A 13,311-nucleotide genomic window follows, 5' to 3' on the forward strand; every position below is an offset into this window, starting at 1 on the left:
TCTTTGAACCTGGGGTATGAATGGGACTGGTCTTAACACAGAAGCACCGACAGCTAAGACAACGGAATCTTGATGAGGTGTGAGGGACGTTGCAGGCCTTGCCCGATGCAGCTGTGCCTTAACCGGAGGTCCTGAATGAGAGGGGGAAACAATCTTCTGATCTTGGTCACACTAGGGCTCCTTTAATGTTCAAGTTGCTCATTGGCACTGTGGGCAGGTGCAAGTTGAGTTTAAAAACACAGAAACTGGTCAGACTTGGCCACTTGGAGCACGCCATGGAACTTCTGTTAATAAATGGGAATGCTGAGAGCAGGAAGAATAAAGCTGCATTCCACTTGCCGGGTAATTTTCAGTTAAGTGGAGTGAACAGGGAGTTCATTTGGGTTAATGTCTTTTTAACTGTGGAACTATCTCACAGTTCCTGTATTTGGTGGAAGTGCCCTGTTTTTGGAGTGTTAGGAATGGTTGTTAATGTGGGCGCTGCCATTTTTAAAATGGTTTATTTGATTACAGACACACTCAGTAATGCATAGTTGTGGCTGAATGCTGCCCTTAAATCACGTCACTGTAGGGCGGCGTGAATGCAGCCAGAAAGTAGTTTCCCAGGTGGTGCTTTGATAAAAAAGCCTGAAAGCGCTTTGGGATTCCAAAGGGTACAGAAGATAACAAGCAAGATTACCAATAAGCAAGTCATACTGCGAGCACCAAAGGTAGCCCAGTTTTTATTCTTACTGTAATCTTTATCAACGGTGATATTTCCTGATTATTGTAGTCATAACAAACTTGTAGATTCTGTTGACATTGGCAGTGGTGGTCTAGCGGGTAAGGAAGTGCTTCCATTAATAAGAAGGTTGCCGGTTCAAATCCCGAACCGCCAAGGTGCCACTCCCCGGGCACCTTTCATGCTCACTAAGGTGAGGAGTTAAATCCAGAGACCACATTTCATCGTGTGCACCAATGACTTTCACTTAAATTTCACTTTCATTTGCCAGAACAGGGAACAGAGTTTGGACATGACTTAAAAACTATTAAGCCAATTAACTGCATTAGACCAAATCAAAAAAACTTTGAAAATTCATTTGAAATACTAGTATAAAGCTGGTCCATTTCTAACATAACTCTTTGACAGTGTTTTGTGTTCATCTGAATGAGATCAAATTAGACAGATGAACTATATTACTAGAGCAGTCACTGTTCATGAGCGCAGCCCTCTCTGATTTTCGAGGCCGAGGTTGATGGGACTTTAGCAGCCACTCCTGCTGCCAAATGTATTTGGACACCAAGCACACCAAGACATTTGGGACAATTTTATGCTCTCATATTTGGGGGAGCCATTTAGGGATGTACCCTGAATATTCAAACATGAATGTTAAATGTAAATGTGACTGCACACCAGTACAAAAAGCAAGGTCCATAAAGACATTGAGAAGCGAGTTTGGTGTGGAGGAGAGCTTGCACAGAGGCCTGACCTCAAGCTGACAGAACATCTTTGGGGTGAATTAGAGTGGAGAGTGGGAGCCAGGACGTCATCATCAGTGCCATTAGACTCAAATATTGCAATAAACACCCCTACACCTTGTGGAAAATCTTCCCAGAAGACTTGGCCAATTCTATGTTTAACCTCACAATATTTTTTGGCAATATGGTGGTTAAATGTATAATATGAAAGTGAAAGTGAAGTGATTGTCATTGTGAGACACTGCAGCACAGCACACGGTGACACAACGAAATGTGTCCTCTGTTTTTAACCATCACCCTTAGTGAGCAGTGGGCAGCCATGAGCAGTGTGTGGGGACGGTGCTTTTGCTCAGTGGCACCTTGGCGGTTCAGGATTCGAACTGGCATTCTTCTGATTAAGGGGCCTTTTCCTTAACCGCTAGGCCACCACTGCCTATACCACTGCACTGTAATATATACATATATTTTACCTCTAGGCCTCTAGGTGGCCTCCACAGGGCTGTTAGGAAGATTGTGACAAGTTTAATAATGTCCGATTGGCATGTGGATGGTCAGATTGGTACATTTGGCTGTAACTAATAAAAAAACTAGTGAGACATGAACGTGCAAACTCAGAGTCAGCCTGTACAGGTATGCCTGTAACGCGCCATGGGTGTTTTTAGTACGCATGCATGCATATGACACCCAAGCAGTGACGCCCAAAATAGGGTGGCCCAAAAATTGCTTCACTCTCAGTCCTCTGGCAGCCAGAAACTGAAGCAGGTTTATTCATATTCATTAGTTTCTCAACAGAGGCAACACATGCAGTAAATAATTATGCTATTTATTTGACTTTTTTTTTTGGCAATATTGCATTGCCAGTATGCGCTGTGCAGGCTGCACACCTACCACATTTGTTGCCATTGGAAACAAATGCAATCACGACCAGCCCATCAGTTGTGAACCTCCCTACTGTGAGCAAATTTGCAAGCTGTAGCATATTTTTGCTGAATTCCTAGCATGCCAGACCCCCTCCTCTTGAAATATACACATTGGTCTCGTACCGTTAAGTTTCACTTTATGATGAGGTAATGATTTTCCCCCTGTTGTCGTGCACCAGATTGGCCAGCATTAAAATTAAAAGCTGTTATTTTAGACGTGAGGTCTGACAGCTCCTACGCAGAGCATGGACCGATCACAATGCACAAAGAGAGCGATTAGTGCAACAAAGCGCTCTTATTTAGCCACTTTGTTGCCTCAACAGCCAACACGTGAATGACATTTAGTAGAACAAGCTGTATAAATAATGAAACACATCCCATCGCTCTGTGTGTGCCTGGCTGACACTGGAGCTGGCTTCCTTTTCCCGAGTGGCGATGCATCATTAATGCCTCGTGATGCCGGAGGCTCAGAGCTGGTCTGTGTTGAAGATTCAGACCATGGAGCACAGGCCTTGAAGAATATAAAATACAACCATCAGAACATTAAAACCACCTGCATAATATTGTGGGCGACCAGAATTGTTTTTCCTGCACATCCCACTGATGCTAGTTTTTGCAGTGAGTCAGGGTGTCTTATCGGCTTAAACATTCGTTTAAATTGGTCATTACTGTAGATATGAACTGCATTTGTAGTTCATATGTTTTTGTTCTTCCTACAGATTCACCAGTTTTAGAAATCACTGTACAAGTAAGCTAAGATGTGCATCTCAATACTTCAATATGGTTACATATTGGTGCAATACAATAAAAACATACATGCACCTATAATTACTTTTCAAATAGTTACATAGTCTGATATAGGGTGAAATTATGTGCAAATGCAAAAAAGGGAACATAACAAATATGGGATTCTGCAGGAAATTACTGTCAAGTACAAACATGTCAACATACATGTCATTTGAAACGTTACTGGTTTGTTATTGGTGAATGAATTTTGTCAATATGTCTCTCTACGTATCTTCATCGTTTTATTGCCAACTTTACTTTAATGCGTTAGATTTGTGTCCATGGATTTAGCCTAATCCTAGACTAAAAGAGAACTCCATACAAAAATGCTTTTAGTCTAGGACTAGACTTACTAGGAACTGAACAAGAAACTAAACCATAGAGTCTCAGCTGTTTGTGCTGCAGTATCTCTTCGTTACATCATTGACTCTTTGATCGCCCTGGCCCTTTTCAACAACAAGTACCACATCCTACGAACTAGTTTAGACAATATAGTCTTTTTAAACTGATATAATTATGAATAATGTGTTTAAAAACACAACAGTGAGTATTAAAATATAATTCACCAATAGAGGGAGCCTGAGTATAACTATTTGAGAAACAGGGTTCTAAAACACACAGTTCATTGTTTATTACATTTATAGGCATTTAAACATACAGTTACTGCAGTCGCTGCAGCGTGCCTTGGTAAACAGATGCATTTACATTAAAACACGGCTTTGCCATAAGCACTGAGTGCATTTAATGTCTTTAGTGATGGTTACTGTCTTGCATGGGGCGGGTTAATATATCTTTCTGTTTGTTCTTGACCAGCAATCCACATGTTTGAAAGATATTACATTACATTTTATTGCATTTGTTTATGGCCACAGCCGTGTGAACAGTCATTTTATGTTTTATTTATGCTCAGAAAAATAAAATTAGTTTTTAGACCTCAAGGCACAGTGAGCCTCTCTCTCTCTCTCTAAGGAAAAGGTTACTGTTGTTTTAACAACATTTAAGTAGATATTGCATGCTTTATTTAATTTGCATGCTTTGTATATCAACTGTTTTATTAAATTTGACCATTGCAAAGTTGCAACCTTTATTTATACCCACAGGGTGTGGCATTTGGATACTGCTGTTTAATTCTGCTGTACATTTTGCAAAGCCTTATGCTGCTGATGCATATTTAACAGCAATGGGTTCAGACCTACAGGAAATGTGGGCTGTTGCAAAGATCAGAACCATTTCTTTATCAGTGGAAATGGAGTACTGATTTCTGCAGACTTGATATGTGATAAGTATCTATTATGAATGTTACCTTGTTTTTTTATCATTATTCATTGGTAGTATTATGTTTTTCATTTTCATTGCAGTTAAAAGTTTTATGAAACATGTGCATCCCTTTTTGTGAATACCACCTACTTCCAAGCCTGTGAAAATAGCTGTAATTTGAACTTTTTAGTAGCAGCATGATGCTTTTGTGTGCAGTAGAATGGAACCATAAATAACAGCAAAAAACTTTGTATCTACACCTATATATAATCGACGATGGAAATGGAAAGCAGTGACTCACACAACCACTCCTCGCTGCCATTGGTTCTTTCCATTGATACTAAGCTTATAGTCTCATAGCTTCTAAGCGGTTCTCGAACTTTTTCCCCACTTGTCAGGAATAAACGTTTCCGCGCGTCCCGTTCACTTTCAATTAGCTGACGTCATGTGTCGAACTGAATTGTGGCTCTGTCATTTCGCGTTGTTGGGGGGGATTCAACACAATCAACAGGTTTGAAACCCACTGAGTTGTCACAAGCGCGAAACTTTCATTGGCTGCCAATATGATCCTTGCACAGCAAACACGCCTACCTTGGAGCATTGACATGATGTGAGAATTGGGAAGCACCTCTGCCACATCCTGCAGTTTTTTTTTGTTGGGGCAGACACACTGTCCTTACATCATGTTAAGAACTGAGGGAATTTGGACATCTGTGTGGAACCTTGGGTTTACTTTACTTTCCTCATGTACCTGTATATTTCCATACCTCCTTGCCAGGGAAAGTTAGCAGATTACATCATACATCAGCAGTCTTGGTTGTCTCGGGAGGCATTGAAGGTTAAGGTGGAAATGTGCCTCTGAAATCGTCTTCTTTGCCTCTTGAAGCTTTCTCTGTGCGTTCTACCCGAGGAACGACAGGAGCACAAAGGCGTGGAACCTTGCTGGTTAATAATGCAGAGTGGTCTGACGCTCTGCCTCTCGCACTGAGTCACAGACATACAATAGGCTTTAGATGAGGAGTCACGTCATACAACAGTCAAAAAAGGTGACCGTTTTGCTGGTTTTGAATAGTAGTGGTGGGCGTTGGAAGATTATCGTGACGGGAGGGGAGCAGCACAATACTGCTGATGCAAGAGATGACATCAGTTCCACCCACCCCTTATCACCTTTTCCCCGCGGTGGCCCTGCTGTAAGGGGAAAGGATGTTGTCTTGGCCCGGTGTGCTCCCGTGGTGCCTCCACATGGCACCCGGAGAAGGACTGGCAGGCTGAGCTGGCACTACCTCGCCAAGGCTGCCGTCCTCTGAGTCACGCGTTTAGGGACTCAGACCATTGTGATGTAAGACTCTGCTGTCTTGCCATTTCCTTCCTGCGTCTTATGACTAGTGATGTGTTATTTACCGTACCGTGTGTGATACCCTCACTCCAGATGCTCTTTCTAGTCCACACCAGTAATGACTGCTTCTAAAGATAAGCTGGATGTTTTGAGGATCGTGTCTACATTATTTTTCAAACCCGGTAGCCACGGTGCATTTACACAGCAGGGAATTGTGATCTGATCATTCCGTTTTCTAGTGCAATTGCACAACATTGCAGATGTCCTGCTTATATAGGGCACCAGGGAAAATAATGACAAGGTTAAGGATCCAGATTGAAGCAGATGAGTTACTGTAGGATCCATATAGTCTTATCTACCATGATGTTGGCATGATATTACAGATTTAGCTGATAGTCTCAGTATAGTATCAACAAGCACGGTAGAATGGTTTTGGGAAGTGGTTTTTATGTCTTATTCATTTTGAATTGATCAGTCAGAGCCCCGTGGTACCTGTGGAGCACTGGCCGTTTATTTTTATCACTGCATTAAAGGAAACTCTACCCCCTGTCTCTACTGAGCAATACCTGATATTGGTCTGTGGGTCTCCGAGTTGAACGTTAATTATGTTAGACTTGGAAATGCTATGCTTGCATGTAAACGTAAATGAAAAACCGGGGTTCCCAGCCCACAGAATCAGACGGTGCTCCAGACTCGCGGGGACAGGCTGGGGCAACCTGACCGCATGAGGTCGTTTGTGAGGAAATCCTCCAGGGTCGGTGCTGCCTGCTTCACTCAGTGGAAGCATGACAGAAACACACAGAATCCTGCACTTGCTTCTCCTGGACATTCAATTATTGCAAGAACAAAAGGGGTCACAGTTATTTAGTTATTTACCCAAATTATGGTTCTTTTTATAACCCAGATGGTTCTCACCTTTCGATTTGATCATTATTATTATATATTATGGAAAATTGACACAATAATCTGAATCAAATCAATGTTGACATTTTATTACAACTTAATTGTATTTCTGTTTTTCATAATGTCATAATATATTCCCACTTTTGTACGTTGTTGAAAAGTGGTTCAGTCAGGGTTAATTTCAACCTCTTTTCAACATTGTATTTTGTTTTAGAACCACACTGTTCCATCGTTCACGAGTTTTTTAATTGGATGAGGCCGTATCCGGGATTGAGCTGTCGACGATTCTGCCAGGTTCCCTGATAACGCTCACTTTTGCTTCAGATGTTCGGCTCTACAGGCATGTAAAGCCACTGTGGAAGAGCTCTGGGAAATACAGTCGCCGGTGTTACGGTTACAGCCGTCGATCAACAGAAAGGCTCATTTAGCCGCACGTGTCTTAATAACGTAACACTTCAGCACCACTGCTGTGTCTTCGAGGGCTGAAGAGCAGTCGTCCTCTCCCACCTGCCATTACCTGGCAACCGAGACTGTGGACTGGTCCAGACTGGGCGGAGATGAGGGTGATGGTAGAATTCCTGCCTGCGCCTCTGTGTGTGCGTGTTGGCTCTTTAAGAGCCGTGTCAGATTGATTCATCATGCACTTTGTTTGCTGACTGATATAATCTTCTCCGACTGAGGACTCACTGGCCAAAAATGGGCTTTAGTAGTTCTGTCACTGAGGATAAAGCACCAGCAGCCTTTGTTAGGGTTTGTGCACTGTTTTTGCTGCAGGGTGACCTCTGAAGGTATTCTATGAACCAGTCCAAGTGTCATTTACGTGAACAAGTTTACAAGTGTCGTTTAAGGGCCGTGGTTTTTACTTTGTGTGAATATTTTGCCTTGAATGGACGTCTACCTGTTTAGTGTCTTAAGTGTATATCAGGTTCAAAGCCAGGGTCAAAAACAAAAGAAAGGCAAATTCTGATCCCTAAATGCCCATATTTGAATATTTGAGCCATGGTTCTTCGAGAATGCATTTTGAGGGTATTCCTTCAGACATTCACTTAGATTTTTGTGTTCAAAGGTCATTGTGGCCTTTGTAAATCTCCCTTTTTGTGCTCACACGTGAAGGGAATTTCTAGCCTAAAGGCCAGTCAGGGACACAAGGGTAGATGAGGTTTGAACCTGTGACTTTTATAGGTGTTGCTCACTTGGCCACTGCAGCCGAGAAACTGTAGGCTAGACCAGACAGGGCGGAGATGATGGTGCTTCTCCTTATAGCAGCTTGTTTAGTCTGGTGCTTGCATAAAATAGGATTATTCATTGATATCTGCTATGGAAATTGCCTGAACAACATTCAAATGGCTCCTCCAGCACTTTTGTGGAGTCATTCTTTCTGATGATGTCATGCAGACTTTTGGTTGGCAGAGCATCTGTTCACTTTCATCCTTTTGTTTTATTAAAAAAAAAACATGCCTCCCTGCCCGGGTTATTCATTAGGACCTTGCTACCTTGCTTTATTTTATTTCCTCCGACATATGTTAACTTTGACAGCAAATTAGACCAGACCATTTGCTGAGAGGGAAAGATGAATCGCCCTGCCTTGCGTCGACTTTTTAAATTCATTACAGAACAGCCCCTGGAGCCACAAGCCACCTCCTTCCTGAAGTCCGTACATTTTAAATATTAATCACCCGGTCGGGCGGAATCTGCGGCAGCTTCAGGAATGTCTGGCCGTTTGTAAATGAGGCTTCAGCCTCGAAATGTTTCCTCGCCGCTTGGTTTTCTTCTGCTTCATAGGCGAGTGTTTAAAGTGAAGTGATTGTCACATGTGATACACAACAGCACAGCACATGGTGCGCACAGTGAAATTTGTCCTCTGCCTTTAACCCATCACCCTGAATGAGCAGTGGGCAGCCATGACAGGCGCCCGGGGAGCAGTGCGTGGGGACGGTGCTTTGCTCAGTGGCACCTCAGTGGCACCTCAGTGGCACCTTGGCAGATTATTAACATTTTTTTTTAGCATTTAAGTTACAAATTCACAACATCCCCAAAGACTGAATACAGCAGTTTGGGGAAGACTCGCGCAAGCTTATTGTCGTTTGAGCAGTAAAACAGTCCCGTTTTCTGACGCCACCTAGCAGTGGGCTCGACGAGGACCACGCTGCAGAAAATTGCGATAAATCTTTAGCCTGATGCGCTCGTGTAGAGTGGCGCGCTGCCACGCAAGCAGATGCTAACATGGTACACCACCAGCTGGCACACGGCCCGGTCCCCGGCTCCCATCGAGCTGCATAAGGGCTTATTTATGAGTGTAATTATTTCCTCATTCGCAAAAAGGGCTGCAGCACTCCCGACAGTCGCTAAGCTTCGGTGCACAGTGCAAAGGGCAAAGGTGAAAAGCTACGCTTTGGAATCGACGGCTTGGTGGGGAGTCGGCATTTCTCTTTGGCACCACCGTAATGACCATCCAAACAGCAGGGCAGTCGTTAGGGGCTATGAATAGCGGCAGCGGGCCTTTGGTTGAACGAAGCTACGTGCCCTCCCCCATGCCAGAGCCGGATCAGGGTCTCTGCATGAGTTTGTGAAGGGTGGGAAGGTTGCTGGGGCGGGCAGGATGCAGCAGGCCACCCATGGTTCATAGCTAAGCCTCGAGTTAAAAAGGTCAGACCCAGCCCAAACAAAGATTTCAGACTAACATTAGCATCTAATTTATTAGCTGTTCATGGTTCTGCGTGGGTATGCTGTTCATGTGCATGTGGGGTATCTGGGTACCATGGGTTAAGTTTCTTGTTCAGGAATATTCTGAGTCAGTTTTTTTTTCATCTTCCCAATAGTAACTTGTTAGTTCCTCCATGAACAATTTACTAATTTACTATCTAAAAGTGCAAAAGGCCAATAACTTCCCAACACTGTAAACTAATGAACAATCTCCTACAAGCAAGAGTCTACGAATGGAGAACAATATTGAAAGGAAGTAACCACTTGGCCAAACTATCTACCAGCATTATCAAAAAATGTACCAGTATTGTCAATTTACCGGTATGGTCAATGAATGTATTATTAAGCATCAAGAGATGAAAACAAGGCAAAGGCCTCTTTTTGTACAGTGTAAGTGTCTCTGGCGGCCAAATCTGGTAAACTGGAGTTGCAGTGGACTCTCGCACTGTGGGGTTTACAAAATGACGCTACTTTCTGGGGAGCAGCAGATGGCAAATGGGATACTGTGACATGTGACTCAGTCTGAAGAGGAGCAAAGAGGTGGCCTGCCATGGCCACTTGACAGTCAAGCTTGGAAGTAAGGATTTTTGGGTGATCAGGGCCTGTCGGATCCACTGGTTTTAGAGTTTTCTCCGAGAGTTACAGTGGAGACTCTGGACACCCCTGGACAGGCATTGTAAAACTAGAACTAGTAGGTGACTAGTTTTTAGTAACAAAGTGAATATAAATGATTTAAAATAAATATTAAGTATTTAAATGAGAGTCATAATAAGAAATCTGTCTGTTTGTTGAAAATTTACTGAACCTTGCTCAAGGCTTTCATCCTTCTACAAAACCGAGTGAAAAACAGTGTCATATGCAAATATGCACTGATTAAGGGCCTTGGTTCTCAGTTCTGAGATTATTATTAATATGTCTGAATGCTCAATATAGTACAGTTATCACCTTCACTTGCTGCAGTATTGACAAGGGATGGTGGTCAATACATAAGCAATTAGGAATAAAGCTGCCTTGTGTCTCATATGTCTAAACAACAATTTTTTTTTCTGATGCCAGTAAACTTCACGTTCAATATTCATGTTTATATGCGCAAAAAATAACACTTTCTCAATTTAATTGTTTGCTTTAGATCCAGTGGTTGGAAAGGCATTACTTTTGATGTGTCCCAGCTGAGCACCCAAGAAGCCTCTGTTTAAGCATAGTGAGAGCATTCATTGGACAATGGATGGCGTTGCATCAGGAGTGTGAGGTGTTGCAGATACAAACCAAAGCTCGTGGCTCAGGCTGTATGGGTGCTAATGCATTTACACCCACTACTTTCCAGCATGTCTGCAGTGACTAGCAGACAAAACATGACCTTGAGCAGCAGTAAAAGTAAGCAGTTATTCTTTCCACCAGCCCTGGGTTTTATGTTTTCAGCTTTTTTATTTCATTACCAGATATACAAAACTAATGAATACCAGGATCGTTTGCGCTGTATGCTGTTGACCTTGAATTGACTTGAATGGAAGTGAACAGACAAAAGTTGGATATTGCAAAACGCACATGCGCTTCTCCTGTAATTTTGCTCATAAAACTTTCACTTATTCAAGCAGGACATAATAACTTGGCTGCACGTTATACCACAAGATGTGAAGAAGTGTTCAGAACTGCTCAGCTCTTGCTTTTTAAGTCCTCCTTGCAACAACAACAACAAAGAAAAACAGTGACAGCCCAGCTGTAAATCACATGGCAGTCACCTCACAAAACCGTGCCGCAATTTGTATCATCTCTTGTCATTTCCTGTTCACTTTTCTCCATGTACACAGATATGATCAACATCCTTGTTTGGTGCAAATCACTCCAGATCTAAGTACCAGGGGAACACAGCAAATTTTAATAAAACTGGAAATGAAATGAAGCATTGGCTGTCTGGCAGACTGTGAATGATGGATGCTGCTCACAGGGGTCTTTAATGGCAGACATTTTTCATGTGTATGTTCTAAAAATCTTTTTATTCCATAAATTCTACCAAGGTGTACTGCTGTATCATCTTATCTTTAGGACACTTTGGTTTTAACCAATGCTTGAGACTGATTGGCTAGTTGATGTATAATCAGCTTATAAGCAAAATGGATTACAATTTTTTCTTCCTCACAATTCTACACATAATGCCTAATAATGACAGCACATGTAAATGATGCTTACCCCTGACCATCCTTGAGATGTTTCTCACCGGTGGAAAAAACAGTTGAAAGAAGTTCAAAATCACCAGTACTCTTCCTAGAGCTGGCGGGCCATCTGAATGACCGGTGGAGAAGGGCCTTAGCCAGGGAGGTAGCCAAGAACCCGATGGTCAGCTCCATAGGAGGAGAACCTTCTTGAAGGACAACCACCTCTCCTGGAATCCTCCAATCTGACTCCTTAGTAAAAGGCACGTGGCAAAAAGCTGAAGGACTCTCAGACTGTTATGAGACAAATATTGAACTCTTTGGTGAGAATGCAGGCGTCATGTTTGGAGGATACCAGGCACCGCTCATCACCAGGCCAGTGAAGCTTGGTGGTGGCAGCATCTTGCTGTGGGATGTTTTCAGCTGCAGGAACTGGGAGACTAGTCAGGATAGAGGGAAAGATGACTGAAGCAATGTACAGAGACTTCCTGGATGAAAACCTGCTCTAGAGCAACCTTTAACCCAGACTGGCAGGAAAACGACCCTGTGGCTTCAGGACAACTCTGTGAACGTCCAAGGCAGAGTCCAGATTTGAATCTGATCGAACATCTCTGGAATGATCTTAAAATTACTGTGCATCGACACTTCCCATCCAACCTTATATACATGTGATTTCTTAGTTTATTTATTTTTAATACATTTGCCAAAACCTCAAGTAAACATTTTTTCACATTGTCATTATGGGGTGTTGTGGAAATGTGGGAAAAGTGATGTGCTGTAAATACTTTTTGCATGCACTGTATATTATATATTAGGCATGAATAAATTGGACAAAGGCTTATTAGTATTTAGTGTCATATCAAGAAGCACTTCTAAATGGTAACTTAACATATACGATTTGTAATAAATCTAGAATAAATAGGAGCATGCAGAGATTAGATGTCAAATTGAAATCTTAATACATGACTGCCTTGTTAATAAAATATGATCTTTAGTTACTATACTATGACCGACCAAGGTTGGTCGGAGGTGAAGATGCTTTGTGGACTTTTTCTTTTTTAAACCAATGCTAAGATAGAGTTTTTTTTTTCCACTAGTGTAAGGTCAAACAAATTATTCCAAAAATATTATGAACAAATATGATTTTTCTTTATGTGATGTGTTGACGGGCATAGATTTAAATCACCCTGAACGTGCAAGTGTTTAACTAATCTAGAAACTTAAAAAAAAAAAAAACAAGATTGTGTCCTGGTTCGTTTCTCTTGTTGAAAATGCAAATTTTTATATATAATCCTGACCTACTCAAGCCCATATGCTTTGTGTACGGTGCGGTACGTAAAACAAAAACAGTTATAAAAAAAAAAAAAAAAAACTTATGGACTGCCGAAAATCATTCTGAAGAAGTAACATTAAAAGTCCACAGTATAGTGACTCCAGCATGCTATTTTCAGTAGGAGACTGGAAAATGTACATTGTAAGTGCACCAGTAGACAGTGTCTGGACCTGCTTCTCTTGACATTCGGCATAGTATCATTAAAGGAAGCTCAACTATGTGCATTTGAATTTGACTGGCCCCGCCCAAACCCTCTGGTGAAGCGGGAGACTCTGCAGTGGCAATGACTGACGGCACCCAGTGCAATTTCCTCCCCGGTTCCTCGCAGCCTGTGCATAATGAGGACCCCGGGGCAGATGACTGAGCTATCAGAGCTATGTTTAGTCCCCTGCGCGCCCTCCCCGCTTCTGCCCCGTCTCACAGTAAAAACCACCTGCAGCGCCGCATGCCCATCATCAGGGGAGG

The 13,311-nt window shown here is 42.4% G+C and overlaps 1 protein-coding gene across 4 annotated transcripts in view; it reads left to right on the plus strand.

Annotated features, from left to right (window-relative positions):
• LOC114785244 (protein kinase C alpha type) overlaps nt 1–13,311 on the plus strand; it is a 126,089-nt gene that overhangs the window by 50,418 nt on the left and 62,360 nt on the right. The gene's annotated exons all lie outside the window — the stretch shown is intronic.

Source organism: Denticeps clupeoides, chromosome 3, assembly GCF_900700375.1.
Source record: "Denticeps clupeoides chromosome 3, fDenClu1.1, whole genome shotgun sequence".
Classification (NCBI taxonomy): domain Eukaryota; kingdom Metazoa; phylum Chordata; class Actinopteri; order Clupeiformes; family Denticipitidae; genus Denticeps; species Denticeps clupeoides.